The sequence below is a fragment of the Macaca nemestrina genome, chromosome 7 (assembly GCF_043159975.1).
Source record: "Macaca nemestrina isolate mMacNem1 chromosome 7, mMacNem.hap1, whole genome shotgun sequence".
Lineage (NCBI taxonomy): Eukaryota > Metazoa > Chordata > Mammalia > Primates > Cercopithecidae > Macaca > Macaca nemestrina.
In genome coordinates, this window is record NC_092131.1 from 53,770,911 (window position 1) to 53,785,593 (window position 14,683).

At 41.4% G+C, this 14,683-nt stretch overlaps 1 long non-coding RNA gene across 4 annotated transcripts in view; it reads left to right on the forward strand.

Moving 5' to 3' along the window:
• Positions 1–10,742, forward strand: part of LOC139364288 (uncharacterized) — a 95,922-nt gene extending 85,180 nt beyond the window's left edge. For 2 of the 4 annotated variants that reach the window (XR_011625871.1, XR_011625874.1), the window contains 3 exons: positions 1,788–1,967; positions 3,425–3,470; positions 4,505–4,727. This is a non-coding gene — a long non-coding RNA (uncharacterized lncRNA). Of the gene's footprint in view, positions 1–1,787; positions 1,968–3,424; positions 3,471–4,504; positions 4,729–10,468 lie in introns of those variants that run through there. The other 2 variants (XR_011625872.1, XR_011625873.1) reach the window with 2 other exon arrangements.
• The last annotated feature ends 3,941 nt before the right edge of the window (positions 10,743–14,683 follow it).

Here is a 14,683-nt window from a genome sequence, read left to right on the forward strand (position 1 = left end):
TGAAGTCATTTTGCCATTAGAAGATTGTGGATGGGGAATGTGCAAACATGCATTCCAACATAGACCAGTCCTGTCCCCATTAAACTTGGATTTCGCTTCCTTTTTTAAGGCTCAGGAAACATTATGCTGCACAAGTCAAATCCAACGAATAGTACAATATTAAGAAATGTGTGCCTTTTGAAGCCAGCTTCCAAAGATGAGACTCTTGTCTGTAAAGATAGCTGCCCTTCCCTTGGCCCTGATGAGATGAACTAAGAAGCCTTGGTTTCAGGGAGTGACTTCAGAACTGGGTTCTTTACACCAGTGTTGAGTGGTGGTGAGCTAACACTCGGATGGAACTGGAAGCCCTCTGCCTGGGATCTCTCAAAAACTTGCTTCCCTCTAATGAGGAAGTTGCCTAATTGGTTCATGTGTCATGGATATCTTTGTTTTGCTCAAATATCAAATACCAATGACATTTTCTTGTACACGAAGTCAAGGAGTGAAGCCTGCCTTCCAAGGCAATTTAGTTCAGAGGGTCTTTTGCAGTTCGTCCAGAGGATTGGACACCCCGGCTCTTGGTGCTTGGGTCTGACTCTCAGCTCTGGATGTCATCCTCAGAGGACAGTCATCTTTAGAGTAAGAGTTGTTGTGGCCCCTCCTTATGCACTGCTGAGGGACTGGGGTGATCTGCCTGAGGGAACAGGGCTGGGTGAAGTGGAGCGGAGAAGAGCCAGGAGGACAGTTGAGTAATGCAGGCTTTGGAACTACCAGAATAGGCTGAAAGACCCTAGGTGTTGAGAACAACCAACAAACATATATAATCAGCTTTAAGCCTTGGCTCTGGTACTGATAACTCTTCTCTGCTTCTGCTTCTAATACTGCCACCTCTAGACCCATTTTTAGGGTGACAAAAAGGCTGCCCTTTTATTTATTTATTTGAGAGAGAAAGACAAAGAGGGAAAGAGAGAGACAGAGAGAGAGAGATTGGTTGTAAAGATCTCTGCAAATCTCACTATGTGAGCTTGGGTAGGTCAGTTGTCATGTAGGTCCTTGAGACTCCATTTTCTACTCTGCTGTAGAAGGAAGGAAACTGGACTCTCTAATCTTTAAGGTCCCCTTCTGCATCAAAGTTCTGCATTCCATAGCATCTTCCAAACAGCTTCCCAGGGAGGTGTTTTCACCAGAGGCTACAGCCGTCCTATTACTGGGTATATACCCAAAGGATTATAAGTCATGCTGCTATAAAGACACATGCACATGTATGTTTACTGCAGCACTATTCACAATAGCAAAGACTTGGAATCAACCCAAATATCCATCAGTGATAGACTGGATTAAGAAAATGTGACACATATACACCAGGGAATACTATGCAGCCATAAAAAAGGATGAGGTCATGTCCTTTGTAGGAACATGGATGCAGCTGGAAACCATCATTCTCAGCAAACTATCGCAATAACAGAAAACCAAACACTGCATGTTCTCACTCATAGGTGGGAATTGAACAATAAGATCACCTGGACACAGGAAGGGGAACATCACACACTGGGGCCTATTGTGGGGTGGGGTGAGGGGGGAGGGATAGCATTAGGAGATATACCTAATGTAAATGACGAGTTAATGGGTACAGCACACCAACATGGCACATGTATACATATGTAACAAACCTGCACGTTGTGCACATGTACCCTAGAACTTAAAGCATAAAAAAAAAAGTAAAAAAAAAAATTCAAATATGTTTCCTGTGAAGGAGAGTGTTGTAAGCCTCATTAACACTAACATCTCAGGTCAAATGTGTTTTCCAGGCATACTTTATGCATTGAGCATCCAGGACACCAGTTTGGCTCATTTTACTGGAAGAGAAAGAGAGGAACACTCTGGAAAAAGAGGAAAAAGAGTTCAGGATTGAGTGATGTTCTGTGGATGGTGCTCTGAGCACCATTTTATGTAAAAGGTTATTCGAGGCAAATGCCAAGATTCCAGAGGTAGTATTTCTTTACTCTTATAACTGGCCCAGGAAACCAGAATCCTCCAGGATCCACAGCTGGAAAAAGAAGGCAGTCAGACTTTGAGATGCCCCCCAATCATGCCCATCTCCTGGTGCCCATAACTTTTTACAATCACTCCCTTTTATGTGTGGGCTGGACCTAGAATCTCAAACTTAATTCATGTAAGAGTGGGGAGGGTCTGTATTTGTTGTTATTCTATACATACTATGTACTTGAAATTTTACCAATGAGAACCTATTTCAAACATTCATTATTCTATTAAACTAGCTACTATTAAAAAAACACAATAGCCTATTTCTGGCATTGCATATGTTAATTTGCAAGCCTTAAGTTTGATTGAGATATGGATTAGAAACATTTGTAGTAGCTGCCTCTGGACTATGGGTTTCCTAATGAGGACTCCTGCTGACCACTGCAGGTCTGTGCATTCTTGAGTAGAATGCTTTCTTGAGATTGGGCAGTCCAGACTTATAGCTGAAACCCAATTACACACACACACACACACACACACACACACACACACACACACACACACACACAGAGTGCCCCCTCCACATGCTGCACTATCTTAAAGCAAATTACAGCCAAGTAGTAAATAAAGGTAGGTTTGCAGAAGGGTCATAATTCTTGTTCACATGGATGGCCAAACCCTTAGTCTCCTGTTTGTCTTTACAATTATTTATTTCCTGCTTTTTCATTCTCCATCTGGTGCCCTGGAGTTTTTCTGAGATCTGGTGGGAACAAAAAGGATGATTACAGTTCCCTACTACTCCAAGCAGGGTTGAGAAAAGAGTTGAGGAGTGGAGGGAGGGGCTGAGGTGGTGGAGTTGTTCCCACAGCCTTTGGATCACCAAGGACCCCAGGTCCGCGCTGTTGGAGGTTGCACGTGGGCAGCAGCCATGGCTCAGATGTGGTGGGTGTCCCAGGGTTTCGACCTGTGCTAGGCAGCTGGTCGTGGGACCCTCCATCTTATAAAGATACTGTTGGACTGGGCCGCCTGAGCACATCAAGAATGGTCAAAGACACTCTGGGGCCAGACTGCCCTGGCTCAAGATCCCTTTAATGTTCTAAAAATATATAACTCATAACCAAGTACAGCATTGGCACCTCCATTCTAACCACTGTCCTTTTAGATGCTCTGCCCAACACCTTTAGAGATGCATCTGCCAGTTTGATATTGAAGGTCTGTAGGCTTCTGTGTCCTTGGAGGACAGTTTGGTAACTCAAGGCAGCAAATCTACTTACTAGATGGAATTTGGGGATCTAGGCCTCAGGGAAGGTATTTCCTAGAACCCACTTATCAAACTATTACTAACCTGTTAACAATGGAAATCAAATATCTTAGATTAATAAAAGTTTGCAAAATAAAAAAATAAATTGATCATAAAGCCATGAGCTGTTCTCAAGAACTGTTTCTTTTTCTGGTTTTACAGGAAGCAGCTGGCTGAGAGGCAATGGCTGGGACCTGTCCACACTAAGGTCTTCATCCACCCCCATCCCCACCAGGCCTCAGCTATTCATGAACATTTTGCCTTGGTTTATGGTTATTTATTCCCCTTCTTCCTGCAGACCAGAGTTTTTAAACTAACTCCTTGCTTTTTTGCATGTGCACATGTAGGGTTGCTGCACGTGGGTGGCATAACTGCAGTGCAGTGGCTCATGGGGCTTTCCAAGAGGCTGACAACAGCCATGAAGTACGATTTGTTCAATGAGCAGAAATGGCGCTGCCCTCTGGGAGTGCCCCCAACCTCTGGGTCCCTCGCTGGTCAGGACTGGCTTGGATTGTGCCCACGGAAAGACGTGTTTCTTACTGGCTCCTCTCCTCCGGGCTGAGTTTATGCTGACCAAGCTCCAATTGTATTTTGCTTTCTAGCCTGCCTGGGTGGGTAAGAAAGGAGCAGGTTTCTTTTGGGTGGGGAGGAACATTCCTTTCTTCCTGTGGGGAAGGTGGTATTTATGTTTCTCAGAAAAGAACTTCCCGAAGAATAACATATTGCTATATGCTTTGGATGTTTGGGGTGAAAAAAAAAGAACAATTTAAGCAATCTATTTCTACTCTAAAGTGCTGTCAGAAGGGTCAAGAGGGAGTATAACCTAGGAGAGCCCCTCTTCGGATTTAGCATGTGAAGAGAGCATTGGTGCTGAACTCTGCTTAAAATCACCTTGGAGCTTTTTTAAAAAAATACCAATGCCAAGTTCCACCCCAGACTAAATAAATCGGACTCTCTTGGCGATGAGGTCTGAGTCTTGGTATTTTTTTAAAGCTCCCCAGTTGATTTGAATGCGTGGCCAAAGTTGAGAACCGCTGCAGTAGAGTATTGCATAGCTTATATTAGAGTGTGAGCGAGATGGACTCTTGATTATCTGAGGCTAAGTGAAAAAAATAAAATATCGGTTATTTACTGAGTGCCTTCTCCTCATCAGGTGTTGTGTTGGGCACTTACCTTATATTAACCCACAATCCCCACAATAGCCAGGCAAAGCAGGTTATATGTTATCTCTCCATTTTACAGAAGAGAAACTGAAGCTTAGAAAGATGGACTGATTTGCACAAGGTCACCTAGCTGAAAGTGGTGGAATTTGAGGTAAGGTCGATGAGATTCCAAAGCCACTAAACCCTGTGCTCCTATAAAGGACCCACTGAGGGGCTGATGGCGAGAAAGGACCACAGGCTTCGAGGGATGCTGCGTTTGTGGCTATGGTCATGGGACAGTTAATAAAGAGAAGAAATATCAAGGTTCAAAGGACAAATTCCAAGTGTTCATCTGCTGTGTGCTTTCCTTGGCCCTTCCCATGTTTCCTGCTGCTGCTATTCCCTTTTCTCCTTTCATTTAGTATGGCTTCTTCTGGCTTTCCGGAAGATAAGCTGCACTAGAATACAGGACATGTCAAAACCGAAATCCACTGTCTTTCTGTCCAAGGCAGTTTCTGCCCCTGTGAGCTACATTCTGCAAAGGAGCACCTCTAGTCCTCCAGGCATGGCAGCCTGGAATCTAGAGCTCATCCATAACCCTTTTCACATCCTGATGTCCCCACCCTGTGCTTGACAGAACTTGGTCTAGAGCCAGCTCCTAATGATATGAAACCCTCCTCTTCTCTCTTGCCTATTGTCATTAGTTCTTCTCTCCTTCTTTCTTCTGTTTGATCATTTTTTGACAGAAAAGGCATACTACTTGTTTAAAAACAGTAGTAAAACATAGTGTAAATTTCTCTGAGTATGGCCTTTCACAGAGTTTTGACTTTCAGAAGCATGTTAATGTACTACATATTCAAACAATAAAATCAAACTAGCAATTAGGAGAAAGCAAAAAAGCATCCCCAAACTAGAAGATAATGGAAGCAAACGAACCCCACTGTATTTCAAATGAATAACAACACCACGGTGGAAAAAACCTGATTGGAATAACTTATGAACGTGGTATTCAATTCTATCCATGCTGTCTTGGACAGGGCGGTGAGATGAGAATAACCAAGTCCTGAACTCTTCATAGTAGGGTTGCTTTTGGGAGAAACCATTCTGAGACTATTTTAGGTGTATTACAGGATTGAGTAATGAACAGATTAGTTCATATTGTTGGGAACAAGAGTTGTCATCGTGGAATAAGAGAGGTACAAACCTGTAAGTCAAGAAATAACCCTGTAGGAACTGATTGGAATTAGAGGCATTGGTGTGGATTCAGAATCGTGTGTGTATGAGTATTGTGTATAGATACAGATATATGCATATTTCCCAGCTCTATCCACTGAAAAGGCCAAGAGGCAATGAAAGTCCAGCAGCAATGAGCACATCTAACACCCAGATCTTGGTCTCTGGTATCATTCCCCAATAAAGGGAACCAGGGCTCCTTGGAGAAATGACTGATCCTCAGGCTGAGGCAAGGAAGGTACAAAATGAACCTGAAATATCTTCTTATACCAGAAATAAAGAAAATGATAAAAGAAAAAGATAGAATGTATCACTAGGACACAGGAAGCAGCTTGCAAGGATTCTCACTGGTCAAGTCAGAGATAATTTGAGCACTTAAAGACAATATGAATTATAAACCATTGAAGAAGAGAGAAGTCATGAGTCTATACTGGTAATAAATAGACAGGGAAATCAGTAGAGAAGACAGGACATCTCTTGCTTATGGTGGAATACCAAGTACCTATTGGTAAATGTGTAAGGAGTGCTACAGTTGGAAAAGTCATCATTTTGCGACTGGCCATAATGAAATTACTTCTGGTAAGAATCATCAATAGATGCTATCATAGTCTGGGTTGTTTTAACAGAATTACTATGAACTAGGTAGCTATGAAACACCAGACATTTTTTTCTCACAGTTATGGAGGCTGAGAAGTCCAAGATCAAGGTGCTGGCATATTTGATGTCTAGCAAGGGCCCTCTTCCTTTAGATGGATGCCTTTTTTCACTGTAGCCTCATATGGCAGAAGGGGCAAGGCAGCTCTTCAAGCTCTCTTTTGTTAATGGCACTAATCCCAGTCATAAGGGCTCTATCTTTATGACCCAATCACTTTCCAAAGGCCCTACCTCTTGGTACCATGACGTTAGGGATTAGGTTTCAACATATGAATTTTGGGGGGACACAAACATTCAGACTAAAGCAGATGCTGGATCTAGAAGTTTTGATGAAGAACAGATGATGGGATGCCTCCACAGTGGCCCTGAAATGGGGTTGGAAACTAGAGGCACCCAAAACATAGGTGATGCCTTGAGTCAGACACCCAACAAACCATTGCCTCTCAACATCCATGTCATAAAAAACAGCATAGTTTAGTCCCAAAGTTCTCTTTTTAGATTTGGTTTTTCAATGACTTTAAACCTTAAAATAGAAGTGTACCAAGCAGACACCTCATTTTTCAGTATAGAATTAAGTTCTGCTGATAACAGATGGATACTTTCCACATTAATGTTAAATGTGAGCACGCATCTCAAGATAGTGTAATGCACTCCAGGAACCGACAGTGATATATTAAGATACTGATTAGACGTAAAACTGATACATCATTCCTTATAGTGTACACGAATAGTACCAGTGCATAACAGTGTCTTTTGGGACTGAGGTCATTTATTTTTTCTCCTGGATATATTGTTTATATCATGTTCTCTCCCTCATGTTATATATTAAATTGTTTAATGTAAGCCATAAGAGAGCAAATGTCACTTAAAGGTCTTTTCCCCCCCTTCTTAAAATCTGAAGAATCAAATCTTCTAAAGCAGGTGATCTGTCAGTTTTCATTCCTGAATGTCATTGGTACGTATGGCTTTTCTTATCAGTTCATTTCACATTCCCAAATCAAATGACTATTAATCTACAACATCTGAGTGGAAAGGCTGGGGGCTTCCTGACTTTTATGCAGTCTACTTTCTGGGTCCCAAATGTGTGTCTGCAGGAATAAAAACTTCCCTGAAGTTGGTAGGAAAATCAATTCATTATTAGAAAGTTTCCTAGGAGGGAAAACTGTTTAGAAGCAAGTTGATAATTAATAACCACTATTATTATTTTTGGAAAATCTGCATGTGTGTGTGTGTGTGTGTGTGTGGTGCACATAGTGATATGAGGGTAAAGCAACTATATATCTTGGAAAATAGAATGATCCAAAATTAAACTCTTCTGTTATAAACACCTCTTCAATCTAGAACTAAAGCAAGAATAATCACTACTTATTGAGGTTTATAGTGCACTGTGCACTGTGTGAGAACTTTATATACATCATCTCATTTAATCTGCACCAAAATACATCCACTATGAGGTGATTATGATTATTCCACATTCAATCCATCAGCAAATCTTGTTGTCTCTGCCTTCAAAATATCTTCTGCATCTGTTTCCCAACACCTTCCCCTGTGACCGCCCAGTCTAAACTGTTCTCACTGATTGCCTGGATTACTTTAATAATCTCATAATAGGTTTCTCTGCTTCCCTCTGGTCTCTGTGGTATTAGTGCTGTTCACACAATATTCCATCTTGCAGGCACATGGCAGGGTTGTATTCTCCCACTGCCTCTGAAGTCAGATGCCGTCAGGTGATTTGCTTTGGCCAATGAAATGAAATGTGAGTGGAAGTGACGCATGTCACTTCCAGGTTGATGCTTTAGGGCCCATGCATGAGTTGCTGTGCTCTCTACTCTCTGTCATGGTGATCTGCAATGATTCAAATAGAGGCTGCTCCATCCCCAGGTTCCAGGGTGGGGCAGAACCCCAGCCAACTTACAGTGGATGGGGAGTGTGAGTGGAAAGAACCTTGGCTTTTATAAGCCACTCAGAGTTTGTGGTTATTTATTACAGCAGCATGATCTAGCTTATCCTGATTGATGGGCTCCCTTTGTAGTCTCCTCTTCAAACTGCAACTGAAGTGGTCCTTTGAAACATACATCAGTCTGTGCTGCTCAGACCTTCTAATGGCTTCTCATCACCATAGAATGAGAACCAAAGTGCTCTCTTTTAGGCCTTTTATGATCTGGCTTTGACCTCATTTCCTACCACTTTCCCCATCACTCCCTTTCTTCAAGCCACACTGGCCTCTTTGCTGTCACTTGATCATTCCTCAAATGTTCCTGCCTCAGGGGCTTTGCACCTGCACTCTGCTTCTGCCTGGATGACTTTTGCCTGGATATGATGATGCTCCTTCTGCTCTTTATTCTACCCTCTGTTCGAATGTCTCCTCCTTAGGGAGGGCTTCCCTGATCACCTTTTCTGAAATAGCCTCCCAGCACTCTCTAGCTCCTCACCCTACTTTATTTTTCTTTATAGCATGGATCAATTGACCATTACATGACCCTATAGTCTCTATTTCTTTGTCTCCTGTCTGTGTTCCTCCTGAGGGCAGGGATTTTTGCCTGTTTCACCCACTGCTTGAGCTTACTATATAGTTACTGGCCCACTCTTGGCACTCAGTTAATGTGTGGAATAACTGTGAGCCTTATTTTACATACAGGGGAAACTGAGAAACAGTGGGGAAACAGAGAAGTGAAGTAACCTGACCAAGGTCACACAAGTAGTTACTAGAGAAGTTACGATCAAGCCTATTTCTCTGACTTTAATGTACTCATAAGCTGGACTCATGTCCACACAGCACCCCAAAACTTCCATCAGCACGTGTGAGTGCTTTGTCTCTGCGTGACTAGGTCACCCCAGCTGCGCACTTCCCCTGGTTTGCATTGATGAGGCCTGGGGTTAGGATGAGTGGTTTGGAGACAACCTACGCTCAGTTGTGGTTCATTTGTCTCATGGGTCGTAATCTGTTTTCTAACTTCATTCCCACGACACCCTAATGGAGAAGACTTTGTGCTAATGGAGAAGACTTGTCATATACTAAATTAAAAAATCAGAGATCCAAAGATCACTACTTGCCTTTAAAAGGAAAGGTTTCTGCACTTAACCTTGAAGATGCAAGTGTCTGCTATTTGGGAATGCACTTTGAGCAAAAAGGTCATGTAGCATTTTGAGGAGGCCCCTGTCCTGCAGATTGGGAGGAGCCCTTGGGCTGGGCTGGGCTGATTTGCTCAGGATTTGGAGGGCAGCGTTGCCTCCCCACCTCCACCGGACCTCACACTTACCTTGGAGCAGGGCTTGCCTTGCTCACAAAGTACACAAGGACTAGAGATGCTGAGAGAGAGTTTGTCAATAAACATAAGGTTTGCCTGGACAATCAGCAAATCTCCAGCTGAAGTTTTTATATAGTCTCAGACTATTGGAAGCAGCAGCACCTTAGAATTCATCAGATCAGTACTCTCAGAGCCTGGCCTGTGGACTGCCCGCTTTAGACTAAGCAGAAGTGAGTCTGAAATGGAGTTTTGCTGGGTCCAAAACCTCAGACTCAGAATTGTTGGGAGTGGAGCTCAGGAATCTGCATATTTAACCAGTTCTCCAGGTGTTTCTCATGAGCACTCCACTTTGGGTCTCGTTCAAACTTCTCATTTTATAGGTTTAGAGAAACTGAGGCCTAGGGATTTGATTCTTGTGGAAATGATTATGTCAAATTGCAACAAGAAAAGGTGAAAGCAATTTTCAGGGTAAAATAAAATTTTAAGAGTCATCATTCATCTCTGTTTTTGGCACAGATCTCCTTAATAAAAAAGCATAAACATTAAAACACAGGTCCATATATGAAGCATGTGGCAAGTAGAGGTTTTCTCGAATATTCCTTGAAGTCGGTTTGTAGATTCTCTGTACACCCTATTCTAGAGCGGATGACTCTCATCTGAAACAATAGCTTCCTGTGAATTTTGTTCCAGTGTTGACTCAAAGAACGAAGGCTTCTAGGAGTTAGCTAGCATTTGGAAGAAGGGAGAGGAAGAAGAAGAGATTGAGGAAGAAAAAGATGAGTTAAACCCCAACAGGTTACTCATCAAAATACACATTGTGAAGAGGTTTCTCGGGGGCCCTTATTACATGAGGTGAGGGAATCGTGCACAGAGCATTAGTAAAGTCAATGTGTCCATGTGAACCACCAATTTTTTTTTTTTTTTAACAGATGTGAAATCAGGCTAAGAGACTATCAATCAGCCCAGGAATTACTAATTATTGGAGAACAGAAGATTCTCTGTAGTTTCTCCTTTGTATGAATACATGAAAAAAAAAAACCTAGAATTTTGTGGTCAAATGTGGCTGTAAGTGAACAGATAAGAGCCGAAGCAAATGGAAGCATGCCTCCATTCCTAAGGGAAGTTGGTGAGCTGCCCACAGAATTTGCTGATAAAGACCCATCTGTTAAAACAAAGTCGAGGAGCGTTGGCAATACATTTCAACCAGAGACCGTGAGTGGTTATTTTTTCTTGACAGGCTTGTTGGCTTTTTTTTCTTTTAAAGCCCAGAAAACTATTTGAGAATGAAATATAGATGATGATATTGGCTTTAAGTTAATGTTACACTTTTTGTTTGGAGAGAGAAAAATCCGTCGGCCCAACTTCTCTGGTAAACACTATTGCGTGATAAATTGTTATGAGAATAAAGTCATAAGGAAAACTCAGCTTCACAAATGACACACGTAGAAAAACAGCAGATGTCTGATGAAGTAAAGAACCGACTTATTGCCAAGACCTTGAAAAACAAAATTAATTTCCTTTCGTCTTTGATAATGATGATGTAATGTAGTTAATAGGAAGAGCCTGCCACGCTCAAGTAGTTATAAAAGGAGAAACGTTCGCCAGGCACCGGGTCAGTGCTATTACTCTCACTATGTCAGTCGCTAGATGAAGCGAGTGAAAGAAGCAAGGAACTTTGTTTTTTGTTGTTTGCAATGTAGCTGGACTTGGGCTGTATTATGACTTTTAAGCAGCTATTTCATAAAGAGGGGAAAAAAAGGCCATTATATAACTTTCGCTCTGATGATTTCAGATATTTGAACTCTTTGGAAGTTATTATCAGTGAAAAAGACACTTCACAAGAATAAAACAAAGTCATCAGTATTTTAGAGAACAATTGCATTTCCACAGGGAGGAGAATAGTTGGATTTTAGGTAAATGAGGCACCTGGCTGGTGCCCTTTCCCACACAGGTGAAATTTTTAAGCACATACTAAGGAAACCTTTATTCAACAATTACTTAAGCCCATGAACAATTCACAGGTGCTCTCTCCTTTCAGCTCCAGCTAAAAAGAGTCAACACAAAAGCTCATTTTAAGGACATCTGACGATTGCTGGCATCTCATGTTTTAGGATGTAGAAGCTGTTGAATTTTCTGGCCCCAATAAACTAGACTTAAAATCAATGAAGTGGCAGGCAGCCTAACCATGGTCTTGGTATTAGAATTGGCCCCATTCTACCACACATCTGAATTTGTTTTGTCTGCTATGAACTATGGGCCATTGGAACAACCTTTCTGTGAGGTTACTCCTACTCTGAGAAAGGGAGACATCCCTGTCTGGATAGTTGGTGGCCAGAGGGTCAGAATATCAGCCATTGCAAGTACCAGTGTGGTAAGGTTGATGATGTTAGCCCCTCTCTCCAGGGCATTCCCTTGAATGTGCATGCATTTAGGATTGAAAGCATATGTGTGTCTTCCTTAGGATCCCTCTTTCAGTGGCTCCACCAGCAGAAACTTGGCAGACAGGTCAACAACACGACCTGGAGACTGCTAGTCAATGCCCAGGCCAGAATTTTGCATTTTCTTTTAGTATTTTGAGGCTAGTCATTACCTGTCTTGTCTGGGGGAGATTCTTCTCCCTAGAGGAAAGAATTTTGAAGAACTCATGGATGAGTCTTTTCCAAATTCATGACAGATCTGTTTTCTCTGTTGTTTTTATTTTTTTCTTTTCTGCTTTTAGACCATTTATATCAGAAGCACATTTAAAAAATTCTTTGTTTATTATTTTTCTTCTTTTCTATTTATATCATCTGGTATAAAGCTTGGATTATCCAGGAGGGAAACCTGACAATATACTCATTGGCCCAAACTCTACTTTGCTATCATGAGAAGTTGCCTGGTTCAATGATGCTTTAGCAAATAAAAACAATAATAATAATAATAATAATAGAAACTATTTATCAAGCATGGTGCCATGTGTGTTAATTAGGTGCTTTTTGTACTATTCATCAAACATTCATAGAAAAATGAGGTGGGTACCAGGAATAGCCTCATTTTACAGATGAGGTAATTGAGGCTTAGAGAAGTTAACTTGCTCAAGATCACACAGACTCTTCTGCGGTAAAACTGGGATTGCAAGGCCCATGCTCTTAATGAACAGTATATATCATTTCTTGCTGCTCTTCAGCATTGTCTTTCCTCTGCCTTTTAGTTACTTTACCCAGGAGTGGGGACTTGTTCTGTGACATCAACACTGGCTATTCTCAACTGGCCTGAGAGAGTAAGTCCGTGTGCACACAGGCTCTCCCTATTATGGAAAGGTTCTTATTAAATCCAGTTGTTTGGCTAATACATCATGGAGGCTGTTGAAAGTGTCCTTAGACATATGGATCAGGCTGTGGAAACTCCTTCGCCACCATAATGCGACAAGTTCAAAAGTTGCTTTTGTGATTGAACTGGGAGCTATGGATATGTTTTCAAAACCCCTCTTCTGCTGTGATTTCAGCTGGGGGATTCTTTGCTCAGTAGTCAAGCCCCAGAATAGGGAGGAAGAGAGCCTTTTAAGCAGAGCCGTAAATCTTAAACCCTTGCATTTTCACACAAAGTTAAGCAGAAAGAAGTAAGAACTTGGGAGCTCATCTCACAGAAGAAAAAAAATTAAGGGAAGAGCTGGTGCACTTCATATAGAAATCGAGGGTGGGGGGAGGATTAAAAGGCAGGGGAGGGACTAAGAGCTTAATAGGTAGATACTCTAGTGACGAGTTCTAAGAGAGAAGAAAAGGGGGAAAAAAAGATGCAGAGAGAGCCATCTACATGGTAGATATATTAAGAAAGAAATGTCAGGCATCAAGATAAAAGAAAAATATCTGTCTGAGGGTTGGAAGATAATAAATTATTTCTTTCTTGGATTTTCTCTAAAACATCCTGTTGTTTTCATAGCTTTCTTTGAGTGGCAGTACTGCTGATATAGCCATTATTATAGGCTAGAGAAATTAGGAATTGTACATTTTACTCTTAGAACATTAGTCTTTTTAGCCTTGATTTTGGTATAAGTTCACTATCAAAAAAGGAAAAACTCAGCTTATAGCTTTGAAAAATATAAGACATTTGTCACTCTGAACAAAGAGCAGTTCGAGTGCTAAATCTCAAATAGTTGTGTTTTCATTACTTGGAATGGATGGGGGCAATATGTGAAAACCCAGAAGAACCCACAAAAAAATTGAAGTGGTTGTATTACTATCCTGCAAAAAAGTACTTGTCTAGAATGGGTATGAAGGGGTTGGAAAATAATTGCTACAATTAACACCCCACAAATGTGTTTTTTTTCTTGCAATATCATATGTATGAGCAACCATGGGCTCATTATCTTCATTGTATTGATGTTTTGGGTTCTTAAACCAAGATGAGGCTAAAAGCATAAACTTTCCAGATAGATGAGACAGAAAAGGTTCAAGTTTCAACTCTAATCATTATTTGTTCCATATGTTTTGGGAAACCACTTGAGACTCAATCTCTTCGTCTCTAAAATAGGGATAATCTCTACCTCATAGGGCTGCTGTGAGGACTGATGTGAGAATATGTTATACACATTCCTGGAGAGGGAAGATACTCACAAAATTGTAACTATTACTATTCCCTAGACGCTAAACATATCTAAGCATTTAAATACACATAGGCAATTCTGTGTTTGGATTATTTCTCCCATTCCACCCAAAGCCAGGCAGGTTCTCAAAATACCTGCACACTAAGCAGAGTGCCAGGTTATTAGAAGCCTTCAATGCTCTTCAAACCCTCTACATAACAAGTTGGACATTCCATAGCTTCTCTGGAGAAGCTGTACCTTTCTTCTGAGGAACACTGGACATTTCATTCATTCATTTGTTCATTGAATGTTTCTTTAGCTCCTGCTATGTGCTAGGCATTGCCTAGGTCCTGAATGTTTAAGAGTGCAAAAAACAGATAAAGCTTCCTCTTCATGAAACTTATATTCTAGAAGGGGTAGAGAGCTAACAATGAACAAATAAACACCAAAGAGGATACCTTTATTATAATAGTACTCTAATGAAAAGTCTCAGGGCAATATAATGGTGAATAACCGGGTGGAGGTGGAGGAGTGATTCAGGTAAGTGAGGTCAGGGAAGTGTCTCTGAGCAGGTGATTATTGA